Genomic DNA, 10,289 nt, shown 5'->3' on the forward strand with positions numbered 1-10,289 from the left:
GATTTCCTCCGTTGCCGCCAGGTTTCCTCCTCGAGTGCGCCAGGAGGCGCTCGGTGAGTGGGGGGGTACTGTCATGTATTGTCATGTTGTGTCTTTCTGTCCTTTCCTTTCACCCTGTCTCCCTCTGCTGGTCGTATTAGGTTACCTTTTCTCCCCCGCTTTCCCCCAGCTGTTCCTTGTCTCCTCTGACTACCCATTCACCCCGTTTCCCACCTGTTCCCTTTTTCCCTCTGATTAGGTCCCTATATCTCTCTCTGTTTCTGTTCCTGTCCTTGTCGGATTCTTGTTTGTTGTGTTTCATGCCTGAACCAGACTATCGTCATGTTTGCTGTAACCTTGTCCTGTCCTGTCGGAATCTGCCGGTCTATCTGAGCCTACCTATGTTTGGTTATTAAAGAAGCTCTGTTTAAGTTAATTCGCTTTTGGGTCCTCATTCACTCACCGTAACAAGGTTACTGTTTAAGTTCCCTAAGTTGGTATCCATCAACATTTATCATAGGTTACTGTTTAAGTTCCCTAAGTTGGTATCCATCAACATTTATCATAGGTTACTGTTTAAGTTCCCTAAGTTGGTATACATCAACATTTATCATAGGTTACTGTTTAAGTTCCCTAAGTTGGTATCCATCAACATTTACTTTGATTAATGTATGGCACCTTTTATTATGTTATTTAGAATATTATTTGTAATTTTGAATGTATTGTTTTTTGATTGAAATGCATTGTTTCTGTAGGAGGTGCTAAAGCAATTTAAAGGCTGGGGTTGAGCTCGTCCCAGAACCGGAGACGTGGGCAGACCATGATAAGCAGATTCCATTAGCTTCCATAGCCACAGAGTCAGATTCCACAGCCACAGAGTCAGATTCCACAGCCACAGAGTCAGATTCCACAGCCACAAAGTCAGCATTTTATTTAAGGTTAGGGATAAGGTTAACAGTGTGGTTAGTTAATGGTTAAAGATATGTTTAAAATACAATTTTAAGAAAATTAATTGAAAAAATGGGCGGGCGTTATGACTTTGTGGCTATGGAAGCTAGTGACAACTATCAAATGCTGCAATTACGTGCTCGTCAGAACTTCCTATGTCCTAATTTGAAAATTCAAAATTCACTCGCACATCTGAGTTATCTTTTTTGCAGGTGCATGGTAACAGTTGAATAAATGTGAAAAATAAGACAAATATAAGGGCAGTGTGCTGGTTTCTTGGTTTTTCAAGTTGATTCAACTGTTACCATGCACCTACAAAAAATATAATTTTCATCAATCATTGGGTACAGCGCAAGAAAAAGGTCAGAGTAATCTGAAATAGGGACATAATTCATGTTCACATTAACAACATAACATACATAGGTATTTCATCAATAAGACCTTTAGGAAATAATGTTTGCTCAGAGTATTATTTATATCACCTTCCCTGTCTGATATCTTAACTTTCTCTCTGCCACAAAATATAAAGGTAGAAATGTCATGTTTTAGGTCATTCAAATGTACTGCGACTGTCGTTTCTCCTGATTGAATTTTTAAGCTCACAGATTCTCTGTTAGAAATAACGAGAGGTTTTACCTACATAACAGAGCCCGCATGGACATTTAATAATAATGTAAATAACATGGGTGGTGGAGCACGTAATAATGTCATTTATTTGGAACTGTTTTCCTGTGTGTGGGTGGCAGAAATATTCACACTTCAACATATTGTTGCACTGTGCGCAACCTCTGCATTTATAGCAACCATTCGGAAGAGGGCGTAAAAGACTGGCAGTTGGACCAATTTATCTCGTAAATTGCAACCTCTCCAATATACAATAAGTGGTGGATTCTTAAATTCAGCTGGAAAAGCTGGGTCCGATGATAAAACATTTCTTGACAGCATCAACCATTTTTTGCGAGTTCAAATTGTATGTGGTGGTGAACATTCCAGAAAGTTCTTTAGGTCTAGTGGGTCTTTTTGTAGCAGTTCATCTCTTGTTTTCCCCAATGCCAAATTAAGAGCTTCATCCACACATTGTGGAGAGTAGCCTCTTCTTGGAAACCTATCACGCATCTCTGCTGCTTTTTCTAGATAATCCTCTGTGGAGTGGTGTTTACTGCACAGTCTGAAAAACTGGCTTCTTGGAAGTCCTCTTTTTAATGGCTCAGGTTGGAAACTGTCCCCCTGTAATATATTATTTCTGTCCGTTTCTGTTCTATACAGAGTTGTAAACAGGGTTCCATTTCATTTCTCAATCCACATATCGAGGTAATGAACATGTTTAGTGTCACATTCAATAGTGAATTTGAGATTGGGGTCAATATCATTGAGTAATGCCATAAAGTCTGACAGCTCTTTTTCCGTTCCTCCCCATATGCCAAAAACATGCTGTCAATATATCGATACCACTTCAGGACTTTATTCAAAAATTGATTTTTGTTTTCATTATTAACAAAACGTTCAAAAAGACCCACATAAAGGTTAGCATGTCTCGGAGCGAATGTGAAGCCCATCGACGTTCCATTCGTTTGTAGGTGGTATTCATCATCAAACCTGAAATAGCTATACGTCAAAACATATTCAGCCAGTTTGTTGGTGGATATTTGTTAGTATCTCTGTCTCTCAAGTTGTGAGCTAGGGCTGCTAGCCCCCGTACAGGGAATACTGGTATATAGACTCTCCACATCTAATCTGAACAAAATTGCGGTTTTGGAAATATGACTTTGTTTCATTCTTGTGCTTTTTGATGATTTGTTTGGAACAATTCTTCAACCAATAAGAGTTTAGCTTACTTAACATTGACGATATGGTCGAACTAGCTACATTATACATACTGATGAGGCTGTATTGGTCAACGGATTTGTTGTCATCTTTTGGTTGAAAAGGTTCAAAGGTCAGTGGTGAAACGTCACAACTCAGATACTCGGGCAGCAACTTTTTCTCAGTTTCCGTTGTAATTCTGGAACTAGGAACTCCACAGAACTCCGATAGCAAGTGAATGCAGCAGTGAACCGTAAATGCAGAAGAATGTAGCGTTTAGGGCCCAAGACATATGGGCATCGTCTAAAACTAACTTCTTGTCAAATAAACCAATAATAACTCCACACCAGCCGCTGCCTCCACTCTAGTAGTGCAGGGTCAACCAACCCTACAGTTTAGCTAAACTGTCTTTTATCAACATGTAATCTAATGAGTTAACCTGCAACATGTAGTCCTGTGGTACAGCAGCTTCCTGAGCTACTGCTGATTAGCTACCTTACAGGACAATGTGGTTTTGAGATGTGTCTATGACCAGTGTTTATTTTTCTATTCCTTTTTAGTATTTTTAAGACATTCATGTCTGGATTTTGTCAAAACACCATAAAATCACATAGACTGGATTGTGGTAGGTCTAATCATGGGTTTACTTTGAATCTGATTTTTGGTCTTGTCTGTGGAGATATTGGTCAAACTTCACTTGGAAAAAAGTATATCCTCTGTCAGTTGTATTGACAGATCCACATAATGTATTGTTACCAGCCAATCAGGGGCATGTTCACTTAAACAGAAGCAGAAAGAGGTGTACAGACAGTGATGTGTATAGGAATTATTGTCGTCAGTGACTCGGCCCTTGACACATACATTTGTGTACAGTTTGTACAACACAGAAACACAAACTACACATGGCTCCTCATCTCTCCCTCCTCCTCCTCATCTTGGAGGAGGGAGAGATGAGGCACCGGGCTGATGACACGCACCTCAGGGCGAGTGCGAGGAGCAGGAACAGGACGTACTGGACTGTGGAAGCGCACTGGAAGCCTGGTGCGTGGGACCGGAACAGGTGGCACCGGGCTGATGACAAGCACCTCAGGGCGAGTGCAGGGAGGAGGCACAGGGCGTACTGGATTGTGGAGACGCACTGGGCTGTGCAGACGCACCCCCGCAGGATATCCTGGTCCAAACAGGTGTACTGGAGACCAGGAGTGCTGAGCCGATGCCATCCGTCCTGGCTGGATGCCCATTCTAGCCCAGCCAATGCGGGGAGCTGGAATAGAGCCCACCTGGCTATGAATGCTAACTGGAGACACCGTGCGCATCACTGCATAACACGGTGTCTGACCAGTCACACGCTCCTCAGCACACCCGCTCTGCAACGCTCTCAATTCTAGCACTTCTCTCCGGGAATCTTGCGTCGAGCTCCTCGGCTCAGCCAACAACTCCGTGTGCCCTCCCACCAAAACTTTTTGGGGGCTGCTGTCTCGTTGATACAACTCCTCGAAATATCGCCGTTCCGCATTCGCTGCCTCTATCTCCTCCTTAGGATGGCGATACTCCCCAGCCTGCGTCCAGGGTCCTGCTCCATCCAGAATCTCCTCCCAGGGCCATTCCTCCTGACCACGCTGCTTGGTCCTTTGGTGGTGGAATCTTCTGTCACGATCGTCGTATGAAGGAGACCAAGGCGCAGCGAGGTATGCGTACATTCTCTTTATTAAAAGAATGAACACCGAACAAAATAACAAACGAACCGTGAAGCTATACAATATAGGGCTGACAGGCAACAACTACACGTAGTCAAGATCCCACACCAAAAAGTGGGAAACAGGGCTGCCTAAATATGATCCCCAATCAGAGACAACGATAAACAGCTGTCTCTGTATGGAAACCATGTCAGGCCAACATTGGAATACAAAATCCCCTAGACCTACAACAACCCTAGACATGCAAAACCCAAGACATTCAACACTAGAGTACCCACGCTAGTCACACCCTGACCTAACCAAAATATATGGGCGTGACAGTAATCATCTTTTTGCTTTCTCATGATTTGGTTGGGTCCCCTTGTCTCTTATTTCTTACATCATGATCTCATTGATCTAGTTTAATGTCCTATGCCTGTAACTAATCATGATCAAACGTGTATTAAGATCTTAGTATAGACAGCTACTATGTATAATAACTACTGTACTGCAATAATAAAATGTACTATATACACTGCTCAAAAAAATAAAGGGAACACTAAAATAACACATCCTAGATCTGAATGAATGAAATACTCTTATTAAACACTTTTTTCCTCTACATAGTTGAATGTGCTGACAACAAAATAACACAAAAATGATCAATGGAAATCAAATTTATCAACCCATGGAGGTCAGGATTTGGAGCACACTCAAAATTAAAGTGGAAAACCACACTACAGGCTGATCCAACTTTGATGTCATGTCCTTAAAACAAGTCAAAATGAGGCTGAGTAGTGTGTGTGGCCTCCACGTGCCTGTATGACCACCCTACAACGCATGGGCATGCTCCTGATGAGGTGGCGGATGGTCTCCTGAGGGATCTCCTCCCAGACCTGGACTAAAGCATCCGCCAACTCCTGGACAGTCTGTGGTGCAACGTGGCGATGGTGGATGGAGCGAGACATGATGTCCCAGATGTGCTCAATTGGATTCAGGTCTGGGGAACGGGCGGGCCAGTCCTTAGCATCAATGCCTTCCTCTTGCAGGAACTGCTGACACACTCCAGCCACATGAGGTCTAGCATTGTCTTGCATTAGGAGGAACCCAGGGCCAACCGCACCAGCATATGGTCTCACAAGGGGTCTGAGGATCTCATCTTGGTACCTAATGGCAGTCAGGCTACCTCTGGAGAGCACATGGAGGGCTTTGCGGCACCCCAAAGAAATGCCACCCCACACCATGACTGACCCACCGCCAAACCGGTCATGCTGGAGGATGTTGCAGGCAGCAGAACGTTCTGCACAGCGTCTCCAGACTGTCACGTCTGTCACATGTGCTCAGTGTGAACCTGCTTTCATCTGTGAAGAGCACAGGGCGCCAGTGGCGAATTTGCCAATCTTGGTGTTCTCTGGCAAATAAAAAATGTCCTGCACGGTGTTGGGATGTAAGCTCAACCCCCACCTGTGGACGTCGGGTCCTCATACCACCCTCATGGAGTCTGTTTCTGACCGTTTGAGCAGACACATGCACATTTGTGGCCTGCTGGTGGTCATTTTGCAGGGCTCTGGCAGTGCTCCTCCTGCTCCTCCTTGCACAAAGGCGGAGGTAGCGGTCCTGCTGCTGGGTTGTTGCCCTCTTACGGCCTCCTCCACGTCTCCTGATGTACTGGCCTGTCTCCTGGTAGCGCCTCCATGCTTTGGACACTATGCTGGCTGACACAGTAAACCTTCTTGCCATAGCTCGCATTGATGGTCCATCCTGGATGAGCTGCACTACCTGAGCCACTTGTGTGGGTTGTAGACTCCGTCTCATGCTACCACTAGAGTGAAAGCACCGCCAGCATTCAAAAGTGACCAAAACATCAGCCAGGAAGCATAGGAACTGAGAAGTGGTCTGTGGTCCCCACCTGCAGAAACACTCCTTTATTGTGGGTGTCTTGCTAATTGCCTATAATTTCCACCTGTTGTCTATACCATTTGCACAACAGCATGTGAAATGTATTGTCAATCAGTGTTGCTTCCTAAGTGGACAGTTTGATTTCACAGAAGTGTGATTGACTTGGAGTTACTTTGTGTTATTTAAGTGTTCCCTTTATTTTTTGAGCAGTGTATATATATTAAACAATGAACATTGAGGGTTCAATGCAATTGTTACATCTATTTATAGCAGATATTTGTGGGAATTACACAGAAGCATTTTCTTTTTGTAAATCATGTTATATTTATTGGGGATCACTTTACTTATTTATTTTTAGGTATGGGGGTAATTGTCTGCATCATTTCCAATCCCCCATATATTATTTTGTAAATATATACAGTTCTGTATATATATAAATATATATATATAAATATAAATATATATACAGATAGATAGATAGATATATATATATATATACACACACACACACACGGACAACAACACTTAGGCTTCTATATCCAGCATTTACATACTAAATACATTTTACTGACACAGTATATTTGACATTAGTTTTATTTTGTTTGTTTTTAGTCCTTCAGCTCCCCTCTACTCTACTCTACTCCTCCCCTCTATCCCTCCCCTCTACCCCTCCCCTCTACCCCTCCCCTCTACCCCTACCCTCTACCCCTCCCCTCTACCCCTCCCCTCAACCCCTCCCCTCTACCCCTCCCATCTATCTCAGTGTTGATTTATATTTACCATATATTTTCCAACTGTGCTGTTTCATAAAAGTTATAAACCTATATACAAAATCAGAACTGTTTGTGGTCGCCATTGAAAACTCACGTGTCCTGGTCTCTGTCTGCCCAAAATAAATGATTAACCCAAGTGGAGAGTTGAAGGACACATGTAAAGGAGTTCCCGGGGTTCAAACCAAATCTGTTAAAGAATGAGTGGGGCATTTATCATAGGTTACTGTTTAAGTACCCTAAGTTGGTATACATCAACATTTATCATAGGTTACTGTTTAAGTACCCTAAGTTGGTATACATCAACATCTATCATAGGTTACTGTTTAAGTTCCCTAAGTTGGTATCCATCAACATTTATCATAGGTTACTGTTTAAGTTCCCTAAGTTGGTATCCATCAACATTTATCATAGGTTACTGTTTAAGTTCCCTAAGTTGGTATCCATCAACATTTATCATAGGTTACTGTTTAAGTTCCCTAAGTTGGTATCCATCAACATTTATCATAGGTTACTGTTTAAGTTCCCTAAGTTGGTATCCATCAACATTTATCATAGGTTACTGTTTAAGTTCCCTAAGTTGGTATACATCAACATCTATCATAGGTTACTGTTTAAGTTCCCTAAGTTGGTATCCATCAACATTTATCATAGGTTACTGTTTAAGTTCCCTAAGTTGGTATCCATCAACATTTATCATAGGTTACTGTTTAAGTTCCCTAAGTTGGTATCCATCAACATTTACTTTGATTAATGTATGGCACCTTTTATTATGTTATTTAGAATATTATTTGTAATTTTGAATGTATTGTTTTTTGATTGAAATGCATTGTTTCTGTAGGAGGTGCTAAAGCAATTTAAAGGCTGGGGTTGAGCTCGTCCCAGAACCGGAGACGTGGGCAGACCATGATAAGCAGATTCCATTAGCTTCCATAGCCACAGAGTCAGATTCCACAGACACATTTTATTAAAGGTTAGGGTTAAGGTTAACAGTGTGGTTAGGTTAGGGTTAAGGTTAACAGTGTGGTTAGGTTAGGTTAACAATGTGGTTAGGGCAGGGTTAAGTTTAACAGTGTGGTTAGGTCAGGGATAAAGTCAGGTTTAAAATAAAATTTTAGGAAGATCAAATGTAGAAATGGGCAGGATTAATGACTTTCTGGGTATGGAATCTAGTGATGACCCGAGTGGAGTGGCGGTCTAAGGCACTGCATCTAAGTTCAAGAGGTGTCACTACAGTCCCTGGTTTGAATCCAGGCTGTATTACATCTGGCTATGATTGGGAGTCCCATAGGGCAGTGTACAATTGGCCAAGCATCGTCCGGGTTTGGCCGGGGCAGCCCATCATTGTAAATAAGAATTTGTTCTTAACTGACTTGCCTAGTTAAATAAAAAATAAAAATCCTACATTCATGTGCTTGTCAAAATTTCAAATTTTGGGTGTCGGAAATACGACTTTGTTTCATTTATGTGCTATTTGGTGATTTGGTCAGAACAATTCTTCAACCAGTAAGAGTTTATCTACCTTGATATTGACAATATGGTCAATCTAATTACATTACAAATTACATACTGATGAGGCTGTCGTGGTCAAAAACGGATTTGTTGTCATCTTTTGGTTGAAAATGTTCCTAGGTCAGTGGTGAAACGTCACAACTCGGCAACTCAGGCAGCAACATTTTCTAATTTTCCTCTTGTAATTCCGACTTGGAGGATCATTCAAGTTAAACTACCCAGTCAGAACTAGGAATTTCACAGAACTCCGAAAGCACATGAACATGGCAATGAACCTTTGGTAAAGAAGCGTGCAGTGTTTAGCCCAGGGACGTCACTAGAGATTACTGGATAGGGGGGCTAAGCCTCTTTTAGGGGGGTCTGGCATATTCCCTCCATTCCGTTTATTGTTAGCTAGCAATCTCAAGCCACAGAAGTAGCTAAGGTTAACTTAAATGTTAGCTACAAGTAGGCCTAACGGTGCATGTACACTACATAGCAGTAAATTGCTGCGTGCCTCATAGGCCGCCCCTTGTGACTCGCTTGTGGGCGTGCTGGCAGCTTATGGCAGCACGTTCGATTGTGCGTCAAAAATTCAGCATAGCAAGTTTGTATGAAGATCTGGTTATTAAATGGGTACACAGTTAATTGGGATAAGGGGCATTTTCACTTTTGGATGAATAGCGTGCCCAGAGTGAACTGCCTCCTACTCTGTCCCAGATGCTAATATATGCATATTATTATTATAAACACCAAGGGACCACGCAGCCGTCATACCGCTCAGGAAGGAGACGCGTTCTGTCTCCTAGAGATGAACATACTTTGGTGCAGAAAGTGTAAATCAATTTTTGTCAGCCATCTTTCCTGAAGAATAACAGTCACTAGAGCGCCAGCAGCCTTCCCCCAGGTCCTAGCACCTACTAAATTGGATTTTAAGTTGCGATGGAAATGTTGACGAAAAAAAGAAGAAATCACACAGAAAATATATCGTTTGATATATTGATTTATTTAGGGGGGGCTCATTAATTAGCGACCAAGAAAAATGAGCGTCCACAAACTTCTCGTAAAATAAACCAATAGTAACTCCACACCACCCGCTGCCTCCACTCTAGTAGTGCAGGGTCAACCAACCCTACACTAGAGGGAAGCTGTTTTATCAACATGTAATGTAATGAGTTAACCTGAAACCTGTAGTCTTGTGGTACATCAGCTTCCTGAGCTACTGCTGATGAGTTACCTTACAGGACAATGTGGTTTTGAGATGTATCTATGACCAGGGTTTATTTCCTCGACACAGACAATGTTTGTTGTTTCTTTTTCTATTCCTTTTTAGTCTTTTAAGACAGAGAGGCTTCGTATCTGAATTTTGTGTAACCACCTTAAAATCACAGACTGTATCGTGGTAGATCTAATCATTGGTTTACTTTGAAGCTGATTTTAGGTCTGGTCTGTGGAGATATTGATCTAACTTCATTGGGGAAAAAATACATCAAGTAAGTACATAAATAAAGAATTGAAATAAATGTATTTGAATAAATCAAATCATATCAGTTGTATTGACTGATTTACAGAATGTATTGTTACCAGCCAATCAGGTGCATGTTCACTTAAATAGAAGCAGAAAGGGTACAGACAGTGATGTGTATAGGAGACATTGTCGTTGGTGCCTCTCCTTGACACACATTTGTGTACAGTTTGTACCACACAGAAAGACATACCACAC

This window comes from Oncorhynchus mykiss, chromosome 1 (genome assembly GCF_013265735.2).
Source record: "Oncorhynchus mykiss isolate Arlee chromosome 1, USDA_OmykA_1.1, whole genome shotgun sequence".
Classification (NCBI taxonomy): domain Eukaryota; kingdom Metazoa; phylum Chordata; class Actinopteri; order Salmoniformes; family Salmonidae; genus Oncorhynchus; species Oncorhynchus mykiss.